Source organism: Diorhabda carinulata, chromosome X, assembly GCF_026250575.1.
Source record: "Diorhabda carinulata isolate Delta chromosome X, icDioCari1.1, whole genome shotgun sequence".
In the NCBI taxonomy this organism is placed as follows: Eukaryota; Metazoa; Arthropoda; class Insecta; order Coleoptera; family Chrysomelidae; genus Diorhabda; species Diorhabda carinulata.
The window spans coordinates 20,738,054-20,758,800 of NC_079472.1; the positions used below are offsets into that span (position 1 = coordinate 20,738,054).

At 30.6% G+C, this 20,747-nt stretch overlaps 1 protein-coding gene across 6 annotated transcripts in view; it reads right to left on the reverse strand.

The window, feature by feature from the left end:
* The window catches only part of LOC130900810 (TOX high mobility group box family member 4-like), a 203,795-nt gene that overhangs the window by 73,135 nt on the left and 109,913 nt on the right, over nucleotides 1–20,747 (reverse strand). Inside the window, exon 2 of one of the 6 annotated variants that reach the window (XM_057811694.1) lies at nucleotides 938–984. The exons of the other annotated variants lie outside the window; for them this stretch is intronic. The gene's annotated coding sequence lies outside the window, so the exon portion shown is untranslated. The remainder of the gene's footprint in view (nucleotides 1–937; nucleotides 985–20,747) is intronic. 6 annotated transcript variants of the gene reach the window in all.

Consider the following 20,747-nt stretch of genomic DNA (forward strand, 5'->3'; position numbering starts at 1 on the left):
CAGAAGGATACATCGAAGAGTCTATTAAAAATAAAATTAACGTTGCTAATAAAATCGTCAACTCTATTGAAAAACTACTGGAAACCTTTACAAAAATGAAGACATAAAATACACCGTATATGAACGATCAACCCTCAACATATAAAATTAATATAACAGAAAATTTAATAAAGAGAAATGACGTTCCGATTTTAACTATAAAAAATTGTAAAAATTTTACGATGTACTATAATTTTAAATAAAATTATGTAACAGTTAAGATAATACTTTAGTATTATTTTGGTTTTACTAATCATAAAAATAAACATTAAGTTCCATCTAATCTTTCAATTTGTGCAGTTGTAGAAAAAGTATAGTGTACAACATGTAGGAACAGTACTTTTCTCACTCGTGTGTTGGCACAAACTTCCAAAAGTTGAACTTTTTACACTTGATGCACAATATACTGTTTTATCTCGCATCGTAAGTTCAAATTTAAATGATAAAACTTTTGCTTGACAAACAAAAGGCACACATGTGTTTAAAATTATATAATTTACATTCAATTTAAGTCGAGAGAAAAAATGCGAATTTCTATTACTCCTTCCTGTTGTTTAATGTCTAATATAATACTCATAACCATCATTTTAAATTTAGTCATCATGTACAGCGGCACGTTGCTGAATGAATGTAAAGTAATTTATATTCTAACAGATAAATGCATAACGTAAATAAAAAACTTAGGACATCGGACTGTGAGTTAAGAAGGCGCGTCCACCAAAATTTACAATTCACGAATCGTACTCTTTAATAATCAACTGGACTTATTTTCTGAATTTTATTGTTCTCTTTATTACTATTTGACCCGGGTCAATGAGATTATTTATATTGTTTCTAAAGTGGCTTCGTAAGTACATAAAAATAAAATTTTAATTATTACGATAAGAGTATAGTTTACCTTGAGTTAGAATTGAAGGCTTAAATTGCTCTGGAACATGAACTGACCTGAAACAATAAACGATAACATTCAGAAGGCACTTATAAGAATAATAGGCCAATAAAATTAAGTCGAAAATATCCGTTTAGAGGAATTAATTTCCAGCAACCTGGAAAGTGTTTTAAAACCTTTGGTTGGTCATAAATGCGTGTAGTTTGCACCTTTCCAGGTAATGAATTAACTTTTAGTAACCAAAAAGCCGCCAAATTTTAACCCTTTTTCTTAATTTCTGTAGCTGGAAAACAGTGCGTTGATTGGAAAATGTCATTCTATGAAAATACAGAGGACTAAATTTTGCGTCGACTCACATTTAAAAAATCAAATTCGGTTTAATTGTATAGCCAAAATCGATGGATTTCTATCGATGGAAATTTAAAAATAAATATGATATAAATCGATAGGTATGCAGTATTATCTTCAACGGAAGGTAATATGAGCCACATCTTAATCCTAAATTCGAGCAAAAAAGGCCAAGGTCTGTCCTCCTTCATACCCAGCTCAAAATATCCTTGTGTATCATACCAGACCTGGATTTGAAAGTACACCCATAGAATACGTAGGACGACGACTGCTTTTGTTGAAGTTAGAGAAATACCTCGAAAATAGACTTTTATAGTGATCTTGAATATGTCTCGTAACGGATTTGATCCAAGGTGGTCTAGTCTACCTGAGGTGAATAAAGGGCTGCCAAGAACCGTTGACCTTCTGAAATGACAACCTCACGATCAGCATCTTCATGATGAAAAACCTTGACGGTCTTTTGTTAAGAAGATCTATGGCAGGATAGATATAGATGCTTGAGAGGAAACAATTTAATTTGTTTCTGCTACATAATATATTGTATTATGATTGTTCTTTGTCCGCTATCAACTAAGTTATGTGGAAATTCTAGTTCTCTAAAATTTATGGAAAGCTCCTTACTAGCTACTTGAGCATATGAAATTTGTTGTTCAAACAGTAAACAATTTCTGATGGATTGAATATCTAACACAAAAAAACATATCAGTAGATATTAAGAAGAAGATGATGAAATGTATTCCACAATTCTTCTTCGAAAAAGTTAATTAAACAACCAGCGTTAAGTAATTTGTTATAGAGAATGGAATTTATAATATGATGTACTAAAAGCGGACACGATTTACTTCTGATAGCATTAAACTTTACAATTTATAACCCACTAAGGATTATATATAACCCGCTATTTTAGTTTTGAGACGATATAATCCCATTAGTACTAAATGTAGCCTCATCAGTAACCTCAAAAAATGTCTATCTTTTATTCTAATCACCTTTTAAGGTATATTCATGTGACCAACGAAAGATCGCTCAATTTTATCCTTGTCAATAATAAGTTAAAATGATGAATTGTGAAGGATTACCCACTTGTTTGCTAGATGTATCACCAATGTTATAATATGGATGCGGGTATATTCGATGAGGTTGGTATTTCAATTTTGAGTTAGTTTATTCACCGAATATCTAGAAATAAAGAAAAAATTGTACTAAATGCACTAATTATCCGCATTTCCAATGAAAAAATTACATACTGTACTTTGTATATACATTTTAAATAAAAAAAGTTCACTTGGATTTCATTTATCACGCTCCATTTGTTAATTTTTCGCTTAAATATGTTGTACTAGCGCTTGAATTCAGTTAATATTTGTACACTGTACAGCGAACAAACTTGCAGAATCCTGTTATGCAACTTCGGGCTATAACTTCTAGTTATTTAATAGAGTATATTCTCACTGAAAATTGTGGCTGGAATAATATTACATCGCTATGCAAATAATTTATTCGAGGAAATGTGATTTACACCCCGATGGCGAAAGGATGTTGCTAGGAAACTGGATGGCTTTATAAAATTCGTTTATATTTCAGATCATATCAATCTATCGATATTTCCACTGGTTTCAAAGTAAATGTATTAGATGAGAATATGATTATATGAAAAATATCGATTAAGTATCTTCAAGAGAAGCTGCAAATTTCGCAAACATAACAATCGATGGAGTCTTTGCAAAATTAACTGATAAATAAAATTATTATTTCTCAATCATATTTCCAATTTTATAAATCATTTATTATGAGTATAGTTAGGAGATTATTAAACAAACGTATTCTGAGTATCTTCCATCTATTGCTCTAGTGCATGATAGGTAAAAAGGGGGAGAATAATCTGTGTATATGAAATGTTTGCTGAAATGCGTTAAATAAGGGTGGTTCCATATTGCTACATTCATACACTACATTCTACACAGCGGCATTCTGGACAGTTTTTGAACTGTTACTTATGTATACATCTGGACCTTTTTTCACTCAGAAGTCTCAGAAGTACCTGGATATGGCGGTAGTTGCTCGAATAATACCACTATATTAGAAAGTAACAATCTATACAGCATGTGTTTCAAGTTTAAAGACGCTACGTTTTTTAGTATTTGTTGATAACGATGAAACGTGGATCCATCATTTCATACCCGAAACAAAACAACAATCAAAGGAATGGACTGAAAAGGAAAAACCGGCTCCAAAGTAAGCAAAAACCGTTCCATCGGCAGGCAAAATCAAGGCGTTGGTTTTTTGGGAGAAAAAGGAGAAATTATCAACGGAAAGTATAATGCAAACTTGTTGCAACTTTGACCGAAGACATCATGCAAAAACGGCGGCATTTGGCTAAGAAGAAAGTGTTATTTCATAATAATAATGCACCAGCTCACACATTCTTTATTGCGATTGCAAAAATTAATAAAGTTTGAATTGCTACCTCTTGCACCTTATTCGCTATATTTAGCCCCCTCGAATTATTGTATTATCCCAGGCTCGGTGGTCTTCAGTTAATGACTATTTTGAGGAACTTGACCATTCTTATTATAAAAAGTATATATGGAACTTATTGAACATTGCTGGGAAAAGTATATGGAGCTAAAAGGTTATAATGTTGAAAAATAAATATAAATGTCTAAAATTTTTGTGTTTTCTTTGTTGGGCCAAGTACTGCGACTATCCACGTTCACCAGAGCAATAATTGGAAGGTTCTCAGTAAATGTTATATTTTCGTTATCAGTAACAAGCAAAAAATCTTCTTCTTTTGATTGTAGAACTTTATACTTAATATAAAGTTTATGTCACGTGAAATAATTTAATTAGAAGCTCCACACTATATTTACTTGTTTACATATTAAAAAACGATTCAATCATTTACATGTTATGAAATTTGTATTGCTACATTTTGACTTTCAATTACGAGAGTTTTTCTTATTTAAAGACAACCGTTCGTTAATAACAAACTAGTTTGTATTATTAGAAAACCAATTAAAGATTTCGTAATACACATTACTGTTTAAGTGAAATTGAAATGTCTCTTTATATAATATGGATATTGGATCGAATACTTTCAAAAAATATTGAGAAACTGAAGCAGAAAAAAAGTTTAATGTATCTATCAATGTATGTTATGATGATGATTGTCCATGATATTTTAAAAATATATTATTTATGCCTAATTGTTTGGAATAGGATTTTTTAATCGTAAGAAAACATGGATAGAAGCATTTAGAGAAGATCTAGGAAGAAAAGGAATCGGGATCTGGCGTGAAGCAGATATGAGCAAAAATAAATGGAAGAGAGCAGTAAATCGGTTCCAAGTTTTGTGCCTATCAGGCCTGTTAAGCCTATATTTATATTGATAATTAAGACGAGTTATAAAAACCCCATGGATTTCATTTTAAAAACAAAAAATCCTCATACCCACGATGAATTTAACTAGCGACTGCCTCTTACGATGTTATTATAGTTTATTACACAATTAATTTGTTTAATTTATCGTAATTAAAAGTCAAGGACTATACAATTGTCTCTTGTAATTTCATTTTAAATTCTAATAAAATCTATTATTTGTAAAAAAGTATTATAATTATGGTTAATTTACATAAAAATTATTTGAATTCAAAATGTTAATTACTTAGCATCTGTGAGTCTAGAAATTACAATTTTTTGTAATTAGTTATTATATTCACATCCTATTAAAATGCTTTCTCCAAATTTAAAATTAATTTCTTTTCAAGCTGTTTATAATATTTATGAGTTGTAATTTCTTCTACAAAAATTAACATTCAATCATTTATAAACTTGACTTGGTTAATTAAAAAAACACTCATTTTTCAAGGTAAATTGTGGTCAGTACTGAGCATATTTGAATGAAATTTATTTCAACTTTTTCAAAATAAGAAGAAGGATCTTCAATATTCAATAAAACAAGTTTCCTATCACTCTAGAAACTTGGAAAGCTTTAAATTTTATTTCTGAAAAACTCAATAAAGTAGATCAAACTCGTAAAAATGTGGTAAATGAGTATAATAGACGCTGTATGTTGTTCCTATATAACCTCATATATTTTGAGAAACATAAGAAAACAAGAAAACTACTTTTTGTTTTGTATTCAAACATTCATCATTTCAATTTTAGATATTGTTCTATACATACCCACGTAATATTATGCGAAATTTTAACAACAATAAAAAATAATAGTTATTTATGTATAAAGGCACTAAAATCACTTTTTTCACAGAACTGGACAAAAAGTGACAAAAAGTGAAAAAGTGATTGCTTCGTTACATATTATATTTTTTTCGAAATCGCCCAGATTCTAGAATACTCGCGAAAATATTTGGAGTTGAGCAGAATAGAATGTCAATAAACTTAGCAGAACAATATGAACAGACAGAAAAAACAATAAGTGCTAATTAAATGCTAATTGAGTGTGCAAGTTTTCGAGAAATTGGCTGTTTTGCTAACTAAAATGTTAACAGAATAATACAAGTTAAATGTGCAAAATCAATAGATAATTGGAGTACAATGCTTCCATAATTAAATGCTAATTAAATGATCCGTTGCCCGATTATAGAAAAAAATTTTTGTCAAACAAATTTACTTCTGTAGCATGAAATTGGCGACTATTTCCAGAGGGTAAAAAAGCTTCCCAAAAAGAATGATTAAGTGCTCGACTAATGCTAATTAGGACCTAGAAAGGCCACCCTTGCCTTTAATAGTTTATGAGTTCCTCGTTTAGTTACACAGCTGAATAATATGATTATTTTTTGAAAATTGGCATGTAATCGACTGCTATCGAACTGACAATACAGTTACTTTAGTGCCTAGGCACCGAAAAGCAATTTCACACATTTCTATAGACCAACTGGCATTAATATTTTAGTGAACCAAACTAAAAATTAGACAATATTTTCAACACTTCAAATAAGGGTGAAGTAATTGATAAAACGTATTATTATTGTACAAAATTCTTGTAATATATAAAAGTGAGGATTACATCTCCCTCCCTTACAGACTTACTAAGTCAGGGTAGTAGTAAAGACGAGAGTATGTAACCACTTTTAGTTCCATCATCAGAAGTGTACACCAATAAACAAATTATAAACTAAATAGAGTTCTTATCATTTTAACAAATCCGTCCTTCGGCTACAAGCAACAATTATAATGTCAAATAGCGTGGGGTGCATAAATTTTTAAACTATTACTTACTTTTATTTAAAATAAATTACGCACCTCCTAATTTTCTTTTTTGATAGTGTTAAGTTATCCAAAACAACCCTCTTCACAGCAGTGCATCATTATCATTTACTTTTTATTATTATGAACTCTAGCCTCGTTAAGTTATTGTTGCTATAAATTTTGAATATGTTTAGTCTGTCTGTAAGTTTTATAGATTCCACTTCAACCCCATTGAACTATCATCTTTAGTTAATTATTATTAATGTGACAATAATGAAAAATAAATATATTTATACAATTTTATAATTATTATGGTATAAGATAAAAACTAATTTATAAAGAAGCTTGTGAAACTAATATTTGGTTCATTCAACTGATAATAGTCTAATACGCCAGTCAGATTGGTGTAACTATTTGTAACTTTAAATTATCAAATTCTCAGTTTGCTAAATAAACTGTTTTTAAAAAAAGCAAGTTGGTGAATTGAGTTATTTAATTATAGTACCGCTTTTACTTGATTATAAAATAGTGGCTCACACAGTGTCGGAAGCCTCCGAAAATGTAGCAGATAAGTAGCAGAAGAAGAATGAAATAGAGCAATGCGCACGTCAGAGCACGTCGCTTGGTAATTGTTATACTCGTAAAGCACTACCAGAAATCGAATGTAAAAAAATATAAAAAAGCAAAGTTTAAAATAAATCTGAACTTTTGAAATGCTCAAAATCAAAGATTCCGTTACAAACATACATTGTTTTAGAAAAGTGGCATTTGTAATATTTATCAAAAGCGTTGAATAATGATAATATTAAACTTTTCGCAACCAACTAGCAACAAGACATATACACATTCATCTAATTTTTTATCAAGAAATATATTTCATGAACATTAAGACAAATAGCACAATTGAAACAATTGTTGGTATTAATACTTTCCATTTAATACATTTTGAACTAGCAGTGGATGTCTTGCTTTTAGATACTTTAAGAGTAGAATCTAGTGGATCCGTTTATAATAATTTATCGCGACGTTCTGTTGAAATTTACACTGTAAAATCCGAATTAAATTTGTTAAACTGTTTAAACTGAAATTACCGCGTTTGAAATTTTTTTTAACTCCGTATAAATTAGTTCTTCAGTAAATATCGATCATTCGTCTATTTTTAGACACTCTCCACAATAACAACATTAGCACTCGCTCAAGTGCGGCTAATCTGATGTGGTATTCTCAGTATCTGACCACACGCTTTGTGGTCGAACAAAAGAAAAAAACGTTGTAAAACCACATAACACGACCAAACGTCTAAGCCGATTAACATGGCTTCCTATTTTCTTATTACATTGTTTAAAAAAATGTCATCATGAACAAGTTAAAATTTGAATATTTGATGTAAGATTCATTGAGAATTGGGTTATGTTTTAATAGTCTACTTCTATGTTTCATTTGAACGGATAGATTTTTCTAGGAAAACTGTTCTTATGGGATTGATTAATAAAAAAATCTCGTTAGCGTCAATCAGCTAAATCTTTGGTTAAAAAAAGATAAATGCAAGTTTTTCAAAATTGCAATAATCTGAGTTATTGTCAAAAATGAGTTTAATTTATTAAAAACAAATTTTAAGTGTCTTATTTGAGCAGTAATGCTGAAACCTAATTTCATTACAATTTGTTAGGTTAGAATAATACGTGCAACCTATATACAGATCAGTCGTGGTTCACTCGGATGCCTGAGGCCCATTATGTTACCCTCTTATTTCCGAACTCAACTAGCTAATCATCCTCATATCTTTTCCTCTTTCATAGAGTATTTTTAAACATCTATAAACCAGAATAAATTCTTTTACTTTTTCTAATTCTATTCTTTCGATGCCATCTATATTTCTCAATTCAATTGGCCCAGAAAAATTGTTTTCTGAGTTCAATTTGCTTAAAAAATGATTTTTCAATGCTACTCTGGATTTTCTGTGAAAATTTTTTCATAAATAGCTCTTCTGAGCTCAGTTTGGTAGAAAAACTGTTTTTCTAAATCAAAAAGCAGCTTTAATTCTGTATTTTGCATTAAAATGATTACAAATTCCCTTTCTTAGATCTATTTTATCATAAAAGGTTCAATTTGCTTACAAAATTTCTTTTATAAGTCGAATTTCAGAAAAAATAACATTTCTGTATTAATTCTATGTTCTATCTTTTCTGGTTTTTTTTTTTAAATTTTTTATGCTTTTTTGATATTGATTTTTTATAAAAGATCGATTATTCTAAGCTTAATTTGGTCAAAAATGGATTTGTTTTCAATTCAAAAGTTTAAAAATCAGCTTTTTTGAGCCTAATTTGATTAACAGATATATTTTTTGTGTATATTCTTTCAAATATGGCTTTTCGGCGTTCATTGTCATGCAAGGATGCTTTTCCAAATCTGATTTCTACAAAAGGAAGAAAATTGCTTTTCTAATTCAGTAAAAAATAGCTTTTCTGCAATAAATTAGTGAAAAAATTGCCTCTATAAGACTGATTTTGTCAAAAAAGTTCTTTTTTGAGTAGAATTTGTTTAAAAAATTGCTTTAGTAAACAAGTCTAGTTTGGAAAAAACAGTTTCTCATTATTAATTTTGACAATAGTTCTATAGTTTCATCTTAAAAAATTGCTACTCTATTACTGATTTCGTAAAAAGGAACTTTTTTATTTTATAATTCAGTAATGGACTATTCTCAGCCTAGTTTGGTAAAAAAGTGGCTTTTTCATTTCAATTTCCATGTAGTGTTGCTTTTCTAAGTCTATTTGCGTGGTAAAATTGCCTTTCTGCATTAATTCTTTCGAAAATGACATTTATGTGTTCTATTTAATGAAGAAATTCGTTTCAAAGTCCAATGTCTTCATTTTTGAGCTGAATTTGTATAAGGAATTGCTTTTTTAAACATAACTTAGTCAAAAAGAGTTTATCTGATTACAATTTGTTCAAAAAATTGTTTTATGAGTTCTAGTTTGGTCAGAAAATAGCTTTTCATGTAATAATTATCTTATCTACGTGCAATTTTAAATAAAGTAATCTATTTAAAAAAAAATATTTCAATTTAATAAAAAAAGCTTTTCTAAAACTAACTCAGTTAAAATAATGTCTTTTTGCGTCCAATTTAGTAGAAAAAACTGTTTTTCTAATTTCAAAACATCAAAAATATTTTGTCCTTGTTACAAAACGATACGGCAAAACGTCGTTATTCTACTCAAATGCGTTCTCTTATTACTAGAATATAACAGCATAAAAACAGAAGCTCTCATTTAGAAAATTGTAGAAAATTCCGGCAACGCTAAAAATTATGAAGATGATGTAGTCTACAAATTATCAATGATACATTTATAATTTTATTCTTATCCATCTAGTTGTTATGTTGAAAATTATTTTTAATCGACCTTCATTTACAAATTACTATTTTCACACTGTTGTTATACTGTTGTAAATGACGATGAAATACGAATAATACATAACTGTAGATATCAATGAACCTTCGATTCATTGAGTAAAATTTTACAATTTTATCATTCAAGAGTCATCCAAATTCACTGGTATCAAAGGAAAACAGTAAACATAGAATACGTCGATATTATTGTTGATAAATTATTCAAACCAAATTCTCTGTCATTTGAATTAACCATTGTGTACATTTCATTACTGCTCATATTTTAGTATGTGCGCTTATTTGAATAAATAAACTTCACAGCCAAATAACAACATTCATATCATTGTATGTGTGACGGAAAACTAAACTTATTGATAATTATTTAAATATTACCTATAATTTATGTCACAATTGTCGCCGATACTGCCGTTTTAACTTGGAACGAAGACCCCCCAACTTTAACAATAAAACCTGGATCGTCTACAAGTATGGCTCAAATTGTGGAGAATAAAAGTCAATGGAACAAAAATGTGTACATATAATATTCACAAATAGAAGAAGAAAATGGCTCACCCGTGAGTTTAAGCTACAAGGAAATACCATAATGGGAAGACGTAAAATACCTCGGAATCACTTGGACCAAAAACTAACATGGAAATAACACATTTTCACTAAAAGGAAACCACTTGGCCTCGAGCTGCATAAACTCTACTAGATTATCGGACGAAACTTCAAGCTATTTCTTGAGAACAAGGTCTTGATATACAAAGTTATTCTCAAAGCAATCTGGTCACACAGAGTGCAAGTTTGGGGCTGGGCATCAAACTCGAATATAGAAATTATCGAAAGGTTTCAAGCAAAAACTCAAGTTATCACCGATGCTCCTTGATTTGTGCCTAATAGTGCTATCGCTCGTGATCTGAATGTTAACTCGGTTAAAAAATAAATCAAAAGCTAAGTGAAAGCTATAATAATAGGCTTAAAAGGTATCAAAACCTAGTGTCGCAACATATTACAGACCTAGACGAAAACGATCAACTCCATACGACATAGTTAATAAATTTTAAAATAGTGATTTTAATCTTTAAGCTTTTCTTTCGCCTTTCTCTTATAAAGATTTTATCAATACTTCCATTCTTTTAGCCAGTCAAAACTTGTGTTGTTCCAAGTTCTTAAATAGTTGCGTTGCAACTATATAGGAAATAATCACTGGGTTATTATTCCTACATGTCTATTTAACTAGTATTCAAAATATTTTCTTATTGCTCTATTGTGAACAGATTCTAAATTAAACAGGAAAATAAAAAATATATAATTTATAGAAAACATACCCAGAACTAAAACTTAATTACAATTGCTTAAACTAAGTCGATAACATCAAATTCCTTGGAATGATTTTTGACCAAAAATTTAACCATAATGCACGTCGAAGTATTCCCTTCTATCCAATAATAAAAGCCAGCAGAATCCAGTCCATTCCAGTTTATTGCACCATCCTTACAAAACTTCATATTTGACAAAAACCTAAGCCAATCCATCAACCCAAATTCAACAAATTAGACACTGACATCAATAATACTCCTGATATAACCTAACAGGGCTCCTTTCGAACCTTCTATTGCTTGGAACGGTCTTCTCTTGTCAGCTCGTGTCGCTTTTTTTCACAGCATCAAGGTATTGAAATCTTATTCCTATTATTGCAAAATATGATCTCTCTCCATGAGTTTGGACCAAGTATCAGTACACAAATTTTTGTCAGATTTATATTGTGCGGATTCTCCATTTCCTACAGCTTCAATTATAGCACGTAAACTTAACTGACAGTTAAATCGAATCCTGATATCGATTTTTTCTCGATATTGTCATCCATTGTACACGGAGACGGCTGGAAATCACCTTAAACGATTACTTGGTCATCTTGAAAACAATAAATCACTCATAAAGCGATACCTTTGCACAAGACATTGTTACCCATTTATTGGCGAAACAAAAAGAATGAAGACTACGGATATACTGATTTATTTACTGAATTCGTAATATAAGGTTTCAAGGTAACAGCTGTCATTAACAATGGAAAATAAAAAGTTGTTTTCGGGATTAGTTTTCCCATCGTTAGAAAAACTACAATAGAAAACAGTACATGTGAGTATTATATTTATAATTTGAATCGCATTTAATTTTGCAGGTTAGATCTATTTTGAGGTTTATTTTCATGATGATTGGTACAATTGGTATTGTGAAGCAATGAAGGTAAAATGTAAATGATTATGTCAAATGTCACATCTATAAATTTTACTTGACCATTTGACTTATATATAATCATAAACAATTCAGTGCTTTAGTTGGTGTATGTGTGAAAAGAGAAATGTTTCGTTTTATACGAGAAGACAAGACTTGCTAGAAAAACTCTCATTAAATCAATGAAGACCAATAAAAAAATAATCAGAAAATTTCACCTCTGATGAAAGTTGAGGATTTTTAATAGCATGGATTGGACTCGCTGCAATATTTGAATACTGGAGTTTATTAAAACGGGAAAGCTTGTAACCAAATGATTTTGAAAATTGCCTTGTATATAAGAAACCTCAAAAAATTAGGTCAATAGCTATATTGACCTTCATTTTATTTCTTTTTTTAACAGAACCACGAAAATAACACGCACTTACAGAATTTGTTATGCTACAATTATTTATTAAATAAAATTACTGTTTAAATTTGAACTTACTCAACTTTAAAGCACATATTTCGTCACAGATAGAAAAATTACTATTTAGGTAGAATTCAGTGCTAATGAACGCTTTTCTCTCAATCTTTTAATAGCAGATACAAAAGAATAATTGGTAATTATATTGTGATCATTAGTAGGCGGTCTGTTTTCTTAGAAGTACTTCTTGACCGAAAAATTAGATGGAAGCTTCCAACCAAAAATAATAATTAAGGAGTGCATTGACTCGAAATAAAAGCAGGTAAAATAAAGTATTTACTTTAATATATTGATTGCTATATATCTCGATAATATACTCGATTGCTTTTTATACGGATCAATAATGCTTTAATTCATTAATATTTACTATTTCACAGTTTATGTACCGTTAGAATTATCAGTTGCGGGAATTTAATACATGTCTATTTGTTTCAGCAAATTAATTTTTTATTATCTTTTCAGTGCAGATTTCTTAAATATTGATTAAAATGCAAGATTTAAAATTTTGAAATAAACTTCCAGATATGGTTTAAAAAAGATCTGATGTAATAATTTGCAGCCAATACATCAACTTCATGAACTAAATAATGTAACATGAATTCTTTTTCTGAAAATACTCTGTTGATTTGTTTTAAAATCGAAAAGAAATATGTTCAAAAGTAATAGAAAAACTCAATTCCTGAAGAAATTCAACAACTTCTAAAAAATGCACATGTAATTGCTGACTAAGTTCTTAGAAATTGCGCAGTCATAGAAGAATTCTTCCAAATTTACAAATCTTTGACCATGTACGGACGTGACAGGCTTTTTTACCAAAATGTAATTGAAAATGCAACGATCTTCCTAAATTATATATAGATAACTCTTTGGTTAACAAAATGAAAATATCAAAAAGTGTAGTAGAACCATATCAGTCCCCAGCGCCAATAGAATCTGAATTCAACAATGCTGTGGAACTCAGTACGTACCCCTATTAACTTAAATTTCGTTTTCTGAACCAGGGATTCCGAGGTCTGGCTATTAAATAACGAGACTAGAGGGCGCGCTAGACGGGTGGGGTAAAAAACGAGTAGTGCGCTAGGTATCCTAGATATCTTGCTTATGTACGTCCCAAAACACGTTTCCGTCACTATTTAGTATTTTTGCAGTAGCGGTTTGAAACGAACGTATTTTTATTTTCGTGCCGAAAAACAATAGCAACTTATCAATCTTAAATTTCTCGTTAAATTGGAAAAAACTCCGACTGAGTGCTAAGAGGTCTATGGGAGCAATTCTCTATTTCGTGCGCGTGTTTTTGAGTGGTGTAAGCGCTTTAGTGAGGGCCGAGAGAGCACTGAATATGCCCAGCGTCCAGGTCACCCTGTGACTATTTTGACTCCGGAAACAGTGACCAAAATCAACCAAATTGTGCGTGTAGATCGTCGAATGAGCATCCAGATGATTGCCGAAGCTGCTCAGATCTCCTTTAAAGGTTAGAAAAAGATCTGCTTTGAAAGGGACTCGATTTGAATTGATGGAAGGGGTAAAGCTAAAAATGGCAGAGCTCCTAAAGGCGCTCACCAAAGAAGATTTCCAGCGCTGCTATGGAAAGGTGTGTGGTGACGGTAGGGGAGTATATTGAAGGGGAGCATTCGGCTGTAGAATAATTTTTATAATAAAACCCTTTTTCGTAACCAGTTGCGTTATTTAGACCTCGTACTTCATAAAATTGTTCATACATAATATAATGTTTTTGTTATGTTTAGGATATATCCCGTTACCTTTCAGATATCACATAAACTACATTACTTGAATGATACTTCGATATAAGATACAAGCCGAAAGTTAAGAAACAATCAAATGAGAAGCATTTTTTATTAAAATAGTTGTAACCGAATCGGCTCCACTATATATACAGACTTCATACATCATTGTGTGCATTTCATTATTACGAAACAGTTTGCAATTGACATTTTCGATGGATCCCACTTATACCATTATTGAGAGCATTGCAGGCATTGCAAGTGAAAGTTTCCCCTTTTATTGATTAGAAAGTTCCTCCACGAACTACTTTCGATTATCTCATATATTAAATTTTTTTTATTGATTTGCCAAATGAACTAATACATTATGTTGTTCGTGACAATATCCAACAACGAAACGGAATCATTTCGACGTATCGATAATATGAAAACATATTTTCTACCGATAGTCAGGCAATAACGATAGTGATGATAGAAATGTGAAATGAAAGACAGACGCTGTTGACTACCTATTATTTTATTCAAAGGATTAGGCTAAAAGAAATAGGCTGCTATTGATTCATCCGTTAAATGTGTCAAAAAACGAAGTCGGTGCAGATTTGGTACTCATTGAGAAAATAGGGGGATTAGTCCAATCGGATTAGTCATTTTGATTCAACAAAATTCCAAGCAGAAAATTTCCTTCGGAATTCATTAGGGGGGGGGTTACTGGTAGTGTAAATTCAAAAATAAGAGGTACCAGACTTGTTGCTGCATCCACCATCTTGATTTGAAGGGTTATTTTTTGTCTTTTGAATAACTCGTTCATTTTAAATTCTATACGAAAAATAGTTAACACAAAAGTTGTTTAAAATTAAATTTCCTACAATTTTGGTTCTTATCAATATTTTATTTTAGGATCAATTTATTTCGAAAAGAGGGGGTGAATTTTTAGTTATCGAATATCTCGTTTTTTTTCAATTTTACGCGAAAAATTGTCATAGACAAAGTTGTTTAAAATTAATTTTCTACAACTATCATTGTAATCAATTGTTCGGAAAATCGATATTTTTCGTTTTATACCTGTGAAGAAGTGGGGGAGAATTTTCGTTCATTGAATAACTCGTTAAATCTCCATTTTACACGAACAATGTTTATTCCCAAAGTTTTTGGGAATTTCCTGCAATTTAGGTTCACTTCAAATTCATAATTATTGCACTAGTAGCTGAAGTGAATTTATGGATGTGGATGTCAATTGTACTATTTGGATAAATTCCACCTTTGAATCAAAAATTCAATACAATACCGTTAGGAACTGTGTATATCCTATAAAAACATTGATAGTTACACTTAGGTAAGTAGATTCGTTCAAGTCAAATAACATAAATCAAACACTGATAAAAGTAAACGAATTTTAACTATGAGAAAATAATTCTAACCTAGAAGCACTTTCTTCATTCTTGGGTAGAGCTCGTGTTAGTTGTGAAGCTGTGATCTGTATAAAAAACTGAGTTGTGTTAAGAAACACGTCCCTTGACTGATAATTAAGTCGAATTTGATTGGCATATAAAATTACTTCGCAAATTGATTACCCTCAACGTTGTGGTGTTTAACTTTATGGAGGTGTGAAATCCAAGTAACGGTTTCCACCACAAAAGCTGATGGATATGTGGGACCGTAGCCCACCTACTAAACTTCTGGTTAGTGGGTCTGTCTGTGTATTTTGCTCCGTTTGTTACGTTTGTATGATGTCGACATACCAAGCAGCCATCTACATTCTTTTGCCTAAGAATTCTTTCTGTGTAGGTAACAACCAGTTGCTACCATTCTACCTTGTACAGCATCACCTTTTCTACTTTCTCTTTCAAACCCCTTCAGTGATTACAAACAAAGAAATTGTGTTCGGTATCATCTGATTTTCTCATAATTTACTTTTATGGGTAGATGAAAATCTTCACGGTAAATTCAAACAAGAATTCAAAATCGATTATGTGTTTATGTGTGGACAGGAATAGTGGGTAATAATTTAGTAGGTTCATATTTTTTTGATAATAAACTGAATGATCAGCGAGAATTTTTCCAAAATGATTTCCCACTCATGTTATGTGATATTCGCAGAGATATGTAGTTCATGCACGATGGAGCCCCTACCCACTTCCTAAATGATGTAAAAAATTATCTTAATAACATTTTTCCAACTACGGTTTAATCGGGGACGTCCATTTCATATCTTAAATCTTAATCTTGGTATACATATGCAACACTGGTAAACCCAAGGAACGAAATGATCGATAGAATAAACCAAAGTAACCCTACAATGCAGAATCTTGGAATGCTTTTTCAAGTTCAAAGAAATATCCTCCGTAGACTCCGGAAGTATATAGAAAAATAACTATAATTCAATATAATTTTCTTCAGAATGTCTCTTTATAGTTAAAGAGTTAAATAAAGAATAAATTTTTGTTGAAAAATCGATTGCAAAATTCATCTATAGATTGTAGAGTTTGTCCCTCTATGTTGCGGATTGTTAACCATTGAGCATAAGCCGTCCCTGGACTTCGGATAGTAGTGTAGAATTATTTTTGATTTCGAAACTTTAAAGTACTATAAATCAGAAAAGAGGGGTCGTATGAGAAATGTTTTTTTGTCACAGCATTATTTTCACGTCATCTACTGACTCCCGAATTTTCTTCATCAAGTATTGAGATTTGTAAGTGATCCTTTCAAATTATTATGTAACAACAGAACCTTTAAAAGGAGCAATCGAAATATCATATAAACTATAGTTTATTCACATTTTAAGATCTATACTTATTTTTATACCAACACTATAAAATTTACCGTTTTATTATTCTTCCTCTCAAACATTTCAAACTTCCTTACCATTAATTTAAATGTAATACGCTGTATAGATATAAAATGTAACATCAATAAAATGGTGTATGAAACATAAAAACCGTTATATTACATATCTCTTCTCCTTCTATTCAAAATGTTTATCATTTTACTTCCAGACGACTCAAAGTAATAAAAACCACCTAAAATATATTTAGTACTACGTAATATATTTACAGTGTTGCCCAGTATTCACGTGTCGTATAGGTGAGAGGTATTGATGTTTTACCGTGGTCTCTCTTACGTTCTTTATCATGCAAATGGCATATTTTAGGTTTTATTTTCATTTCCATTTTATTTGCATGTATTTTCCAAAGCAATTTCGCCATAATACATATTGTATAAGGTGATGACAGGTTCGGAGTCGGTGCAATTTAGAACAATATTTAAATGTTATAAATAAAAATTATAGAGGATAAACTTCGCTGTAACAAATCCGGAGCAAAAATATTGCATCTAAAACATTTAGTACTTCAAAGAGAAAGACATAATACTAATGATATGAAATCAAATGACAAAATATAAAAAATTTTATTCATCATTGAAATCAATCGATACAATGAAATATTCTTCAACTAAAATATTGCTTATGGCTTTGATGAATTCTTTGAAATCGGTAGTAAGAGCTACCGAAGTCTCAAATGTTTCATTTTTGACTCATTGATAAGTTCATGTATCACAACTGCACACATCAATAAATGAAAGTTTCTTGGAACAAATTTTTTTTGGCTGGAAATGTTGATCTAACGGGAAGAATATTTTCATTGTATCCACATAATTTGTCTCGATACTTTCCAACGGATGATCCATGGTGTACAACAGTATTGCAAAGCATACCTCTTGTTATAATTACATACTTGGAAACCAAAACTGAGTTAAAATTTTACAATGAACTTGTACTTGTACATGGATGTTTTGTAATTTGAAAGTTGATTATATACAAATGTTATGTCTGGTGTGTTCCACACTTTCTATACAGGCAGAAGTTTACCAAATTCGAAATAGTTGTGCACTAAGCTTTACAGATAATTACGAACTATATACATATGTACCCAAGATTCAATAGACTGGTTTTTTTCTATATAAATTTAAAAATGTTTGAATCTTAAATGGAATAAAACAAAACCGAACCTAAAGTACTTGCATAGAATTATTGATAGGATTATGTACATATTAGTAGTATTCTTTAAAAATTCGTTTTTTTTGGCGTCGGTTTGTAGCAGCTTCTCATCACAGGAAGCATCTAGCAAGCTCGGGTTCGCTGAACCGAAAGAAATTTTGATAATTACTAGGAAAGAGTTAATGAAATAAACCAAAATGCAATCCCGTTGGCTAAATGACCTCAAATGACATAAATAGACATCAATAGACATCAATCAACATCAAATGACAATAGACGTCAATTCATGTCATTTGAAGTCATTTTTCATTTTATAAATCAATTATTATGAGAGTTGTCAAGAAATTACGTAATTATTGATATTTTCTTGTTTTATTTTTATTGGAAACTTTCATGAATTGATATTTTTGTTAATATTTACTGATTGCTAACGGTAAAAAACGCGACGAGAAAGCGATGACATTTTTATTTGTTTAAAAATAAGCGATATAATTCAACTAAAAACATATCTGCAATAACCGATCCATGCTCTTAATTCATGGCTGCATAATTCTTTCAAAAAATAATCAGTATCTTACCAACTGGAACAAAAATATTAAATAGCGCAGCAGCAGGAACCTAAAAAAACTTTTTTATTTCGCAAGAACGAAATATATCATCTAAACATCATTGATAATGATGATGAAGATATGTATCAATGAGCAATGAGTTTATTTATTCTTTTGGAAAGGATGTTGACATTCTGTAGATATCTTTTCTCAGTTGACAATGGTTATAAATTCTTTGAATGAAAAGACATTCCATTTGTATTGACATTATTTCCGATAACTTCTTCGTGTTCTCTGTTTAATGTATAATCAAAAATTGTTCTCCACTTCAAGCAGGTTGTTTTTTATCCACTTCTTCCATCCAGATTCATCTGCTCTAAACGAATGATGATATAGCGGACATAGAATTAAGGAGATTAAAAGTCACCTGGGAATTACAGATATATATCAAAAATTAAAAAATAGTTTTCAATACGAAAAAGAAGTGATAGTTATAAGCTGCTGGAATAAATGATGTATGGCATCATCGATTGCGATGTGTAGACTAAACCATATTGATGTTGTAATATCTTAATACTCTTAACCATAGCCAAAGAAGACCATAGGAACGAACTTCTTCTAACGATCATTATTTTCATATATTTGCGTGTAGTCTTATTTACAACCCTGTAACTCAACAAAGGTTACACAGCACTAATTGCGAAAGCTACAGTCAAGAGATTCTCTTGGAACTGTACCCATTTCCTGTTCTGTCGTACTCGTTCGTTATATAAATTGAGATTTGAGAAATCAACACAATTGCACAATTATCCACACAAGTGCTTTGCCGAATCACATTGTAAATTTGATTTTTGAAACTTTGGCAAGTGACAGAGCGATTTTGAGAGAATTATACAATTTCCTGCACCAACTGAGGAACATAAAATGGTCAAAAACAAACTGCAAGCAACAATTAATTTTCAAAAGAGTAGTAACTGATGTTACAATAAACTCTTTTTCTGTGGTTGTTTAAAAACTATCAAGAACAACTTGTTGAAAATTGGATTTCACACTTTGCTTAAGCCACGAGTCGTAGACAAACTCGTGTGAAATCTTCCATTTTCAACACTTGTTGTACAATATACTTTATAATACTCATAAAAAGAATATATTCATCTAAAATAGAGACGGTTTGTTCTTTAAAATTTGGTTTGAAACAAAAAATGTGGATTGATGCGGTCCAGTCGGATATATAAAAGTATTCTAAATTTTCGAATTTTTATCTCAACCGACGTCCCTTTTTATACACAAAATATACGTAACAGAACGAATTTTGCACTTCCCTTTTTACATTCAAAGTTAGTTCGTAACAACTTTTATAATGTACATAGAATTCATAAAACTTCGTTTGGTTTACGTTGTTCAATTTAAAGTTTGCAAACTTTCAGTAAAAATGTAGAATTATTTTGAAACAAATTCAATTTGAGAGAACGAGAGTAGAAGGGACAGAGGGAGCGAAACAAATTTACAATTGAGATGTAATCAAATTTGGAATAAAATAATTTGCAACCATCAGACTATTATCAACATCTCTATTGTTCATTTTCTATTTTAAAATTAAATCTTACGATTATAACAGGTCAAAAACAACCAAATTTATATCAAGTTCATCGAAGAAAACTCATGGGAAACGAAAAAAAAGAGGGTAATCGATTTCAAAGTAGTAGTATGTGTTCAAATTATTAATTTCATTACTGTAACATTTGGCCTAGTAAGGGACTGTTATAAAAATAATGATTTGTAAGTAGACGAGGGTTTATTGATAAAAATGCAGTAAATGAATTACTCACGCTGCATCTATTACTACTTTTTTACGTTGAAACAAGCAGTGAGATCGTGTCCCCA